Source organism: Apteryx rowi, unplaced genomic scaffold, assembly GCF_003343035.1.
Source record: "Apteryx rowi isolate R43461 unplaced genomic scaffold, aptRow1 scaffold_1007, whole genome shotgun sequence".
Lineage (NCBI taxonomy): Eukaryota > Metazoa > Chordata > Aves > Apterygiformes > Apterygidae > Apteryx > Apteryx rowi.
In genome coordinates, this window is record NW_020447206.1 from 112008 (window position 1) to 123338 (window position 11331).

An 11331-nucleotide genomic window follows, 5' to 3' on the forward strand; every position below is an offset into this window, starting at 1 on the left:
GTAGGTCTTGTAGTTTTGAATAACTTGGTTCTGGTCTCACTTTTGCACTGGAAAACCCATTAACAAAGTTAGTCTTATTAATAGTGGTGTAATTAATCTCAAAATTGGGTCCAAAGCCTTTGTTGTTTGCTATAGTATTTCAGTTCCTCATGAATCAGAACACAATCCCTTCCAGAGCTCTCCTCAATACAATATTTGTTGAATTCTGCCAAATAAAATTGTTTCCAGGTTAAATTGACCTAATTATGTTAGACAAATTGTGAATTAATTTTCTTGCTCCAGTTTTTCAGCCATCAGGATACAAATTGAATTATTCCCTACTTTCTGTAAACTGACCAGTTGATTTCCGATGCTTTCACATATTTATTTTTAGGATACACAAATTTCCTTATTGTTTTCTTAAAGGACTGTCCTCTCTGTTCTGTTTTTCATTGCCAGCTCTTTCACAGTTCCCACGAACAGTTGCTCTCTTGTTCTATAATAGGCTTCAGATTATTTTCCTTGCTATGCAGCAGCTCCTCTCATAAGGTATCTAGTGCAAAATTGTACAGGACTGTAATTCCCCTCTGTGGAAAGGCCCTATTGAAATTCAAAAGTGCTTACTTTTGAAATTGCTCTCAACACTGCTACCACTGTTGCGATAGCAGTATCTTTCTGGGGGAAGTTTTTTGCAGTCATAACTTGCTTCTGGGATAGAATTAAATGGAATGGTTCAAAAAAACCTAGAGCCATGCCAATTCGCTGCTAAAAGCTGATCCACAGGTGGTTCCCTCTCTCCTCTCTCCACCCAGTTCTCTTGCCCTGGAGCTTTTTCCCAGCCATCACGATCTTCTCACATTGCCAGGATCCTGAATGTATCTTTTCTGCATAGCAAGAGGCCTGCCTTTCTTATGCTTTTATGTTTTAGGGCTAACACTGCCTTCTGATTAAGTGATTCATAGTGGAAATGGATATTGCTCTTCACTTCAGGGTAGAATACAAAGGAAATATAAATGCTTCTTACACTTTTTTTATGGAAAGCCTATCCAAGTAACAAATAAAACTGAACAATTCATTCTCATGGAAATGGCCTGTAGATTATACTTATTTATATGATATGCTGATCACACAGTGATGAGGAAGCATCAGAGATACTGAAACACAGTAACATTAGTGCATGCAAACATACCTGAATGTATCACTCATGCTAGTTTTTCTAATTTGCAGGACATTTGTTGCAGTGCCATTAGGCAAATAGCACACGGTCTGTCACAGATACTGCAGAGATATCTTTCCTTTGGCCTGCTATACATAAACGTCACTACTGGACTATCCTAGCATCTAGTGAAGTCAAGGGAGTTCTGGAATTCGCTTCACTAGAAGCGAAAGCAGGCCCAGCACGGCAGGTAAAGACAGGTCAAGAGTATATTTAATATTAGAATTTTTAAAAGATAGCAACTAATGCCATATAAATCTTCAAGTAAATTACCACACATGGTAAAGCCTATTAAAAATACACAGTAGTTATTGCTTGTGAGGACAGGAAACTTGAGGGAATTTTATATCTCATGCTAAAGGCATGCACCAGAAAATATAAGGCTGTAGTAAAAAATAAAATTTTAGCTAAATGTGTAAAATTTTCCAAGCGTTTATAGCAAAGATTCGGAAAGGTGTTTAGGAACCTAAACCAAGGAAGTTAGATCCCTAAGTACTATTCTAAATCTCAGGCTAACTACTAGGTACCTATATACCTTAACTAGCTTAAGTTTCAACAGATGTGCAAGTGCATTTAAGAATTGAGGCCTATAGACAAAACTCCTACATTTCCAAGCAGTTTTCTAATTGACAACCATCTGTGTATGATAAGGTATATGCAGGCTGGTCAGACAGGCAGCCCTATAAAGAGCAGGCTGTGAGTGATCACTTCCTTTGGAAGCTCCCAGTTTTAGAAGGATGGTGGTGGTGCACTGAAAACATTCATGTAATTGTAGTTCTAGTGACTAATTTCACTTTGACCTCTATGGGAAGTTGCTATACACTTAAATTTTACTATGTGTTTGAGCATTTTCCTTATTAGAGATACTTTCTAGTGAAAAACAAAAAGGAAAAGAAAACAAAATAAAAACCCCAAACCCTATTTCCATCAGTTAGCTGAGCTTTAAAACAAATGTTTAAATTTAAATAAATAAATTGGGAAGCTGCTTAAATACTACAGGTGGCTTTCTAATGTCACAATGACATAACTCTGAAAGTGTTGCACAAAGCACAGAAGGACCCAAAATTCTCTTTGGCAGCCTGGTTCGTCTCAATTATCTGTCAGGGATAAAAAGGGATAGAAACTGAAAAAGAAATATTTAACAAAACCAGAATCACTGTAAGAGTTGAAGAGACATTATGGGCAGAAGACTAAGGCAAAGATGAAAAGAAGCAAGTTGAAAATGCTTCAGCAAGAAAAGGTGAAGAGTTTGCAGTTATAGGCTGCCCTTAGAAATTCAGTTCTTTTCTTCCTGCTGATCCCTTGTAATACTTTATATTATCCTTGCAGCTTTTATTCCACTCTTTTACCTTGGTTTTTTTATGTTCAATAGGACATTGGGGTGTCAGATTAAAAAAAAAAATAATAATAATCCTTTTGATGAATGAAAAAAATGTTGGCTGGTAATCAAATTCTCCCAGTTAGATTCAAGTCATTTATTGTATATCAATATATATAATATTTCACTAGTCCTGTGTGTTATATGCTGCTGTTATAATGCAATGTCTGAAGTTAAAAGGGAGAGGAATATATTAAATAAAAATGTCATTAATTTAAGTATACTAACAGAGAAAAGAGAGTTGCAAAAAAGAAGAAAAACAACTGAAGTAGAAATGATTTGTAATGAGACAAAAAAAGAGTTCCAAATGAAATGAATTCTGGATAAATTATTTAAAATAAAACTGAAAATGGGAATATGCATTTAAATGGTTCAATAACTACTTCATTACACAAAACAATTCACACTAACAGTTATTTTTCCTAATATATATCTTAAAATTACCCTCACAGTTCATTATTTCTTGTTTAACAGTAGGATCTGATGGAATAATTATGCTACTTGTATATGATATTTATTTTTTGAGATTATGAAAAGTTTTCTATATCTCTAAAGTATGCAGAGTCAATTTGGAACCAGTGCCATGTTGTCTGGTCTTTTTTTTTTTTTTTTTTTTTTAATTATCAGTGTTACAAATTTTATTTCTGGTTATAGTAACTAAAAGAGAAGGAAAAAAAAACCATCACTTGGAAATGTTTTCAGCTGTGTTAAATGGAAGAATTCCTGGAAAGTCAGCAGACTATATTCAGACCACCCTGACAGGACTTCACCCTTCCTGTGACGTTTTAAAATAACTGAGTGAGAAGCAGGACATGCAGCTTCCTAATCCTGGGTCATGAGATGCAAATGGGCTGTATGACAGGGAGAAAAATGGCCCATGCATCACCATGCAGAACAGGTAGTGTAAATAGAGCTAAAGGCAGTTGTATGCAGGTGCATTTATTTGATTTGATTATTTTGTTGAGGCACAGTTGGCATACTGGGCTGCTTTCAGTGGAGTGAGGGTGGCAGCTGCAGGGCTCGGGGTGCTCGGAGCCTTTCCGGCCGCGTGAGCTGATGGGGCCCCGGGAACCCGGTAAACCGGCTGGCCCGGAGCCGGAGGCGGACGGGTGCCCAGGCCTGAGCCCTGCGCCGCTCTGCCTCGGAGACCAGCGTTCCCAGGAGCCCCCGAGGAAATCTGCCAAGAAATGACCGTCGTCAAGCCCTAATGGCTCCCTGAAACATTTTGATCAGATTGAAGCTGAGATATGAGGGAAAGGAGTTTCCTTTGATTAACAATGGCTGGGGTTTACATAATGTGCAGGAGGAAGCTCGATCCTTGATTTCAGGGCGCGCGTAGACGCGGCACTGCTTGCTGTTATCTACACTTCGTGAGGCTCACTTGTTTTCAATACTGCTGTAAACCAAAATCTTTAAAACATAAATATGCAACAATAGAAGGAAAATGGTACTGCTAGAAAAGTACAAGGCGAACCGAAAGAAATTAACAAAGATGGTGATTTCTGCCCTGTTTTGTAATTATCGTGACCTCTACCAGGCACGAATGGTTAGAAATTATACTCAGTGAATTAGCTGGTGTTTATTAATTTAATTTTGAAAAGTATTTGATATTTAAGATATTAGTACAAGCTACAGCTCTTCTACACACCAACATTCTTGGGTAAGGTTCACCAAACCGTAGAGCTCTAATGCTTCATAATGAGGTTGCATCTTACCTGCATGTCGCATTGTTTTCTTTCCAAATTCCTTTCCAAGTTTCTGTGCAATATGAACTAAAAAGCATCCTTTCTTGCTCCTACACTTTTAGTAAAAGTGGTAAGTGGAATGATTTTGTCATTCTCCTTCATTCTCAGTATATCCTAAAATGATTTTGAATGGGGAAATATAATTTAGTGAAAAATATTTTCAAAAGATATTTTATTAATAGTGCGATGAACAAAAAATTCTCTACATTAAATAAATAAGTAGGATAAAAAGTAGATAATATGCTTAGTGTATTCATAATATTTTACTGTTGCAAAGTCTGTTTAATCTTTTGTCTAACATGTAGTATTTATTTTTTGTAGTTGTACTGAAACACCCCTTTCAAAGTCCACACCACTAAGAAATGACACAGGAGCTGACAACACAGACAAATATGAAATCTAAAAAGAACTCAGCTTGTTAAAGCCTGATGAATTGGGATACTAATCAAAATAGATGTTGATGAAAACTCGTTTGGAGTCCTTGAACAAGAAAACATGTGTAACACTGTAACATAATTCTCAGGTGAACAGCAATTGAAAGCATAGGCTATCACTTTCTACACTCAATAAGCAAAATGAACAAGAGAGGTTTTATTCTGCACTCTTTTGATCACTGCAAAAAAGAAATAGCCTGGTTGTGTGTTTCTTCAAAAATCAATAGCAGTATAATGTAAACTGGATTCAGACTGAAAGATACAGAGCACAGCACGTCTGGAGAAAGATCACAGGAAAAAAGTGCCTAGCATTAGCAAACTGATTTCAGTTTGGGTTCCAGTTGTGAACCATTTCCATGGAGAAATGCCCACATACATTAAAAGAGGCAATCATGTGGAAACTTTTAAATTACTTTGGGTAGGTCTTACTAATTATTTCAAAGGGAAAGGCCTTGCTAATTCCCTAATACAGGCACAGAAAAGCTACCTTACTGCCTAAGAATAGAGGAATTTTTTCGGCCTGTGCTAAAGAGAATTGGATTAATGAGCCTAATGGCCCATGGATACATGATAATTTTTTGCATTCCTGAGCTAGCTGAGCCTGGCCTGAAACCCAGCAAGCATCTGGGACCCAGCTCCACCTGCCTCTCACCCTGGTCTGCACGTTCAACTCAAATCCTATCTGCTGTGGCCCAAGACATGCTTGAAAATGTAATGAGTTGTAAATATTCTTCAGTCCCTCCTTAGTGAGCTCTGGAGGGTAAATGGAGTCTGGACAGTCAATCAGTTTGGCTTCAAACCTGACAGTGAAGACACAGTGACTGTGTCCTGCTCCCAGCTTTTCCTAAATAGCTTTCACATGTCCTTATTCATGGTTCAGGTAGAGGAATGAATCATCACCCATGCCCTGAGGCTATTCTCTGAAACTTTGCCAAGAGTGAATTTGCTCTGTATCTTAGAAGTTTTCCTGTCACTGAGGCTGATTTAGAGTTTAAATGACTCCTGTAAGATATCAGCTGTCCCTCTGGCCCCTTGGCTTGTCAGTTCAAAACCAAACTCAGAGTCTGGCATAATGCTAACATTTTACTGCATGTTGTTCCCTTCTATTTTTTTTTTCCATTTTAAAAATATCCTCTTAATAGAAGAGAAAAAAAAAGAAAAGAAAAAAATGTGAAAAGTTATATTTATGTATATCAGTCATAACTATTATCATGGGTAAGCAGGAATAAATAGCTGTTGCATTGCATACATTGTCAGTCATTCATCTTTTAAAAATGGGGAAGGAACAAAATGAATCTTAATATTCTATGTTGTCACTGATTTATTAGTTATTTATGGTTGTTCAGAGATGACAGTAATTATTTTATCAAGTTTGAAGCATGATATTTCATATTACCTACAAACTTACAACTAATTTTATTCCAGTAAGTCCACTGGGTTTATGGTTTAGCTGCATTTTATCACTGTACCTGTCTAGCCCCCTTTGTATGATGAGCTGTTTTGCTGAAGACAGGGCACATTCAGTTTGTTGCTATACACAGCATTAATGATCTGCTGGTCCGTTCTAGGCGGAGTGGGGAGTACCGCTGCTCTTTTCCTAGATGGCAATCTGATCCTCTGTGTAACAGTAAAGTAGTTAAGGAAAAGACTGGAGCCAAAAAAAATGCCTAGAAGCCCATAGGAGTTAACTAGGAGAAAGCTATTTCTTTTTTTTTTTTTTAAGCCATCACCTATTTTATTGGATTTCCCAAGAGCTGTAACACTACTCAGTGCTGGGGCTAATGAAGTTCCATTGTGAATCATGCTGTTTCAACTATCTAGGGCATATCTTGATTAGCACTTGTTTCTTCTAAAAATACATTTTGAAACTCCCAGGACGTGCCATTTGTTTGCAAGCCAAACTAGTCTTTCCATCTTGCAACAGTGATTTTAGGACAAAAATTTTACTTTTAATCCTTGCAGAAGGAGGTCTAGCTTTGTCTGCAATTCCTATCACCAGAACGGCCATTAGCACCCTCCAGAACAAAGCAAGAACCAGAAACTTTCTCACAGTGAAAGTAAAGCAGAAGACTAATGAGCTAGCCTTGAATTTAGAGACAGTCTAATTTGGAAACTCCTGGGGTGTAGAGAATGTCATCAGAGTTCTCAGATTTTTTCTTTTTCAAACTCCAGTCCCTTTTTCTGACATCTGGAATCCTGGCTGTAAGGATGAAGCAGTTACAACGTCAGCCTTGGGATTAAGAAAGAGTATCAAAAAAGGACACTGCTGGATCTTGTTCTTGGAGATTTGCTGCGGGTGTTAATTAAACCCTATCCCTGTCTATACCTCTAACCCCAAATAGACAAGCATAGCATTCAAGTGTATGTTGTACCTAACAAGACATTCTCGTTTTGAAATTTAATGGCCCAAAGAACATTCCTGACTTGTGACCTCCATCCCTGACCATCCACGGTGCCCTGTAGAGGCAGCAAAAGTGCAGGCACCTACACTTGTTCTTAGGTTGTTCATGAGTGTCGTTTCCACGGATCCAAAATCAACGTGGTCTGGCCACCTGCTGTTCCTGGCAGGAGGTGACTGACGCAGGAGAGACCCAGTGCAGCTGCTGAGCTTCCTCAGCGAAGGGAGCTCCCAGTGCTTGCTGCCACCAAAAGATATGTACACCACAACTGAACACATTACGCTTCTCTTTCCCAGCCTGACATGCCCTTGTTCCTCAGCCAAGTCACTGTGAGGCAAGAATGTAAACACAGAAGACATCATCTCCTGTCATGACTCATCTTCCTTTAGTCCTCATCTAACCAGTTTATCACACTGCCTGACGCATTATGTTCACGCCCTGGTCAGTGAAAATTTCCTTTTCTTCAACTACAAGTAGAATAATACTTCAAGACTTGCCTTGCCTAAAAGGATGTTGAAATAGACAATTTAACAACACTTGTAGTTTTTTTATCTTAATGATATTTCTTCTGCTCAGGTTTTTATTAAAAAAAAATTTACCTTTTAAAACCTACTCCTCTTTGATCAGGATATTATTTATTAGAAAATTTCAATAGAAAAGGGTATGTAGGCTAGTACTATACAAGATTAATCAATGTATTAAATTGTGGCCTTAATCTTGTAGCAGAATGTGAAGTGAATTACAGACTTTTTTTTTTCTTTTTTAATGGATAAAATATGTACCTTAATTGCATCATATAAAAGCATTATATAATTATCAGCCTTCAATGGTTTGGGTAATATGTCTTTAGCCTTTCATACTTTAATTTTTATTAATAAAATGGTATAATTGCATAAGAGGATAGTATAAAAGTGCTTGAGAAAGAATTATACAACAATTAAACACAAAGTTATATTTTTCTATTACAAATTTTCTCATTGCTCAATTAAATCACCTTGCAAGGTAAGTATGGACCCAGAAGATAACTCTCCTCTCCATGCTTCATCTGCTCTTATTCTAGTAGTTTCTGGCTGCACGGACTAGGCTTGAAGTCAACAATTTTTTGATACCCTCCTTTATAAAATGATCATATTTAACTTTGAAAATGTTGTGTAGGGCACACTCAGTCAGGGTTATGCACCTAGCCTTTGTTAAAGACATCTAGATGCTTTTGTAGGTATGTGAAAAGCACACATCAACACTATCTTATAACTGTTAATCCAACTGTAGTGTGCCAGAGGTTTTCAGATCACAGTTTAGTTTCATCCACTGAGGCAGGAGGGAGACTGGTTGTGTCTCTCAAACTGAATTGATAATTAAGTTATAATATTCTCTTGCCAAACAGTTACAAACAGCTTCTCTTTGCCAAACTGGTTTTGTACAACCCCTACATCCTTCACTCATGTTTGGAAAACCGGTCCTTGGTGCAAAAAGATTTGAAAATATTCTTTCAAATCAACATTCACTTGCTGGTTTTAGGTGGGCATGCAGCAGGCTGTCATAGTTGTAGTGCTGCTGCTGACCTTCATTCAGGCTGGAAAACCCATTCTCCAAGAGCTGCCTTCTTTCAGAAGAAGTAGTTGCTCCCATCTGCTGTTGGTAGGCCATATTTGGCATCACTTAATGAATCCCCAGTGCAGACTTGGCACTTGTCTTCTAACTAACTAACCAGTTGGTAGCATTCTGGGATATCCATCTTTTAGAAGATAATCATTTTCAGTCATTTTTTGAAAGGATAATCCCTGATGACTCTACCATGGATCCAGGCTTTATGTCCCACCATAAATGTAAGCTCACTATTTCTGTGCTTCAGAGCTCATTGCTGAAGGTCACCTGGATTCTAACAACCTCTAGGAGTTGCTGGATCTGCTCACCCACCAGAGGCGAGGCTGCCACACCTTCACGTCCCCATGACCGGCCAGCAGCAAGGCTGCTGTATTCCCAGTAGGCACAAATGCACACATACACACAATAAATATATACATACATACATACACAGCCAGTCATACAGAGCATTGCATACAGAAAATTTAGAGTCCTCATGCAAACACAAACAACACAAATGGCCTGATCCTGTTCCCCTTTCCGGCTGATCAGGCCAGGCTGATCAAGCCCATTAGTGGAAAATATATACATATATATATGACTATATGCAGCATGCATCCATCCAGCAGCTGGCCTTATATACTCAGTCTATTCTGTAGCTGACCCCTGAATATCTAGGGCAGCCTGGTTGCTGGAACACATGCAGAGCTGGGAGTGCTTGAGACATAAGTAGCAATAATCCAAACCATTTCCACATCTGAAAAGAGCAGCCCTGCTACCTCTCAATGACTTTGTGAATCAGCTTAGAATACTTTGGTTAGTGAAGTGTTAGGAATTTTGAAATATTCTCCCAGATGACCAAATGTCAAATCCTTGAAACCTGGATATCATGGTGGACTTGCATATACATGCTAAGGCACAAATATGACACTGTAGTATTGCTACTGAAAGTGAGATCAGCTAACCTAAGACACGATACAGATAAATGCAGCTTGGGTCCTTTCTTCAGTGAGGAGAATAGAAACTTTTGGTGGACTAAAATAATCTTCTGCAACAGTACAGAGCAAATGACATAGCTTAATCTAAAAAAAGGCTAATGTTTCTAAGTAACCATCCTTCTAACTGTCATTATAAATCCTTTTTTCTTCCATGTCATAAGGCATGAGTAAATTGCTGTGTAAATGAAAATATCTGTCTTTCAGAAAATGTTTTGAAGAGTATCTTGACGGAAAGGATGTTAATTGATGTTGATATATTACATACAGAGTCACAAAAAATGTGGCTGCATATATCATTAATGGCATTCATATTCACATTTTCTGCTAAAATTTACACTTTGTTTGTTTAGGCCTAGCATATGTGCAAAGGAGATTTAGGAATTTACCATTTGTTGAAAATTCCAACTAGAAAAAAGGCTATCAGCTACTTGTGCGCTGACAAGCTGCAAGGTAGTGGAATTTCCACTTGCTGAGCTCCTATTCCCTTGCTGGGCCTTTAATCTGTTGGGTGACTGAAGTATTTTGGATGAAATTAAAAGCAACCTGATCCTGAAGCTTTATTGATCTACGCATGTACTATTAAAAAAAAAAAAAAAAAAATTGGTTCGCTGACCAGATTCTGGATGGGGCTAGAATTTCCCCTAAGAAATGTTGCAGCTTTGCTCGTGCATCTGAAATAAAGCCTTGTGGAAGTATTCAAGTTTTGTTAAAGAAAAGCCCATTTAAAGCAGTGCTTCTGCCAGAAATTTTGATAGCTTATACTAGTTTCTTTATGTTTCTCGACTCATTAATTTCTATTGAATTTTATAATCTAATATAACCTGGGTTTTTTCAGTATCAGTACATTATTCCTAAAATAAAAAATAATATAAAAGTCTTAATTAATTATTAAATTCTTCAGTAATTCTTGTTGTCAGTTTCAGTGAAAATAAAGAAAAGACTTTTGTCTAAAAGCCTGATTTTCAGGCTTAGACAATTAATTTAATGACAGCTCAATTGCCGCTTCTGGGATGTGATAAAAGTAATTCCAAATTTGTATTCAACTTACAAAGAGTAAAAGATCAACTTAGATCAGTGAAGCATTTCAGATAGTATATTTATTGTAGCAGATGTGATAGAGCTGCATGGTGCTGTTTACCTGCATCTTGAATTAGAAGAAAGTAAATCATGAATACCAAAAAAATGGACTTTAACCTAAGTGACGATTATTAGAGAAAACTAATCCATCTGAAAATATATATCAAAATATGACTTCAAAGAAAAAATGTGATAGGATCAAATTCTAGATTATGTTCCTATTACTAAAATCTCAAAAGGCCCCATTTACAAGTTGCGGTTATGCAAATGTTTAGTGAGGCAAGAGAACATTTCTGTGGCACTATATATAGGAGAAGAAATAATGGATGATTTTACTGCAGCTGCTGAAATTAAACATAGCATATAAAAATATATTTTTTCAAATGAATTAATCCAGTACTATGTAGTCAGCCAAGATAGCAATAACCACAAAGAAATGTGAACTAGGTCTGCAAGGGTGTGGCACTAGCCAGTATTTGGAACCTTGTGCTGAGTATTATTCAGCCATCTGGAGTAGAAAA